The 2,400-nt window shown below is 43.7% G+C and overlaps 1 non-coding gene across 1 annotated transcript; it reads left to right on the forward strand.

The window, feature by feature from the left end:
- The first annotated feature begins 273 nt into the window (after nucleotides 1–273).
- Nucleotides 274–361, forward strand: TRNAS-UGA (transfer RNA serine (anticodon UGA)). The gene has a single exon. It is a non-coding gene; the product is annotated as a tRNA-Ser (tRNA).
- The last annotated feature ends 2,039 nt before the right edge of the window (nucleotides 362–2,400 follow it).

Genomic DNA, 2,400 nt, shown 5'->3' on the forward strand with positions numbered 1-2,400 from the left:
AAGAAGTAGGAGGGGTTTAATCATGAATCCATTGATTCTTCTCTTTAATTAAAACTTTTTTTTTACTTAACCGCTTTTTTTATTTGCATATGGGGGTGAGGAGAGGGGATTTAGTCTTTATTTCACAAGCTGGTATAGCGGATCATGTATCTGTGTATACAGTATACAGAGATATGTCGAAAAGGGACTTGCATCTGAGATCTTTCTAGGGGTTAGTAGATCTTTTTATATGGCTATGTTCTACTTGTACGAGTAAAATAGGGATTAGGCTGTGGAGAGATGGCTGAGTGGTTGATAGCTCCGGTCTTGAAAACCGGTATAGTTCTAGGAACTATCGAGGGTTCGAATCCCTCTCTCTCCTTTTGCTTATTGAATATGCTTGTTTCTTGAATTTTTTATCTTTATTCTGTCCCTTATCTTTCTTTCATAAAAAGGAATGAATGGCTCGGCTAGATGGAATAACCGAGCCAGAACAGAAAAAAATAAAACATTAGAACAGGTATAAATAAGAAAATCTTAGTTAAGAGGATTCATGTAAAGAACAGGTTCCAAATCACGAGGTCCCTCAGAAAGAAACCAAGGTTTATCGAACCAGGAGGAGCCAAGAAGCACGTTGAAGGTTGATGGCGGCGGGATGTAGTGCGGCGCAACACCAGGGATTCCGGCGCCAACGTGGAACCTGCACAACACAACCAAAGTACTTTGCCCCAACGAAACAGTGAGGTTGTCAATCTCACCGGCTTGCTGTAACAAAGGATTAACCGTATTGTGTGGAAGATGATTGTTTGCGAGAAACAGTAGAGAACAATATTGCGATGATTGTATTTTAGTAAGAGAATTGGACCGGGGTCCACAGTTCACTAGAGGTGTCTCTCCCATAAGATAAACAGCATGTTGGGTGAACAAATTACAGTTGGGCAATTGACAAATAAAGAGGGCATGACCATGCACATACATATTATGATGAGTATAGTGAGATTTAATTGGGCATTACGACAAAGTACATAGACCGCCATCCAACTGCATCTATGCCTAAAAAGTCCACCTTCAGGTTATCATCCGAACCCCCTCCAGTATTAAGTTGCAAAGCAACAGACAATTGCATTAAGTATGGTGCGTAATGTAATCAACAACTACATCCTTAGACATAGCATCAATGTTTTATCCCTAGTGGCAACAGCACAACACAACCTTAGAACTTCTTCACACATCGTCCTGTGTCAATGCAGGCATGAATCCACTATCGAGCATAAATACTCCCTCTTGGAGTTACAAGCATCTACTTGGTCAGAGCATCTACTAGTAACGAAGAGCATGCAAGATCATAAACAACACATAGATATAACTTTGATAATCAACATAACAAGTATTCTCTATTCATCGGATCCCAACAAACGCAACATATAGAATTACAGATAGATGATCTTGATCATGTTAGGCAGCTCACAAGATCCGACAATGATAGCACAATGGGGAGAAGACAACCATCTAGCTACTGCTATGGACCCATAGTCCAGGGGTAGACTACTCACACATCACTCCGGAGGCGACCATGGCGGCGTAGAGTCCTCCGGGAGATGAATCCCCTCTCCGGCAGGGTGCCGGAGGCGATCTCCTGGATCCCCCGAGATGGGATCGGTGGCGGCGGCGTCTCTGGAAGGTTTTCCGTATCGTGGCTCTCGGTACTGGGGGTTTCGCGACGGAGGCTTTAAGTAGGCGGAAGGGCAGGTCAGGAGGCGGCACGAGGGCCCCACACCACAGGGCCACGCGGCCAAGGGGGGGTCGCGCCGCCCTATGGTTTGGGCACCTCGTGGCCCCACTTCGTCTCCTCTTCGGACTTCTGGAAGCTTCGTGGCAAAATAGGCCCCTGGGCGTTGATTTCGTCCAATTCCGAGATTATTTTGTTACTAGGATTTCTGAAACCAAAAACAATGAAAAAAGAATCGGCACTTCGGCATCTTGTTAATAGGTTAGTTCCAGAAAATGCACGAATATGACATAAAGTGTGCATAAAACATGTAGATAACATCAATAATGTGGCATGGAACATAAGAAATTATCGATACGTCGGAGACGTATCAATTTCCCAAATAGAAATTGAAGAGAAGATCTCTCCATAATGACTTATAGCAGCAGGCAGAAATAAAATCAGCACAAACAGTAAAGGTTTTCCTTACCAATTCCACTTACCAATAGCGCTTCACTCCCCGGCAACGGCGCCAGAAAATAGTCTTGATGACCCACAAGTATAGGGGGTGTATCGTAGTATTTTCGATAAGTAAGAATGTCGATCCCAACGAGGAGCAGAAGGTGTTGACAAGCAGTTTCGATGAAGGATTCCCTGTAAATGCTCACAGACAAGTATTCAGGGGGTTTTGATGTAACAGTTGAATAAAGTAC

Source organism: Lolium perenne, chromosome 4 (genome assembly GCF_019359855.2).
Source record: "Lolium perenne isolate Kyuss_39 chromosome 4, Kyuss_2.0, whole genome shotgun sequence".
In the NCBI taxonomy this organism is placed as follows: Eukaryota; Viridiplantae; Streptophyta; class Magnoliopsida; order Poales; family Poaceae; genus Lolium; species Lolium perenne.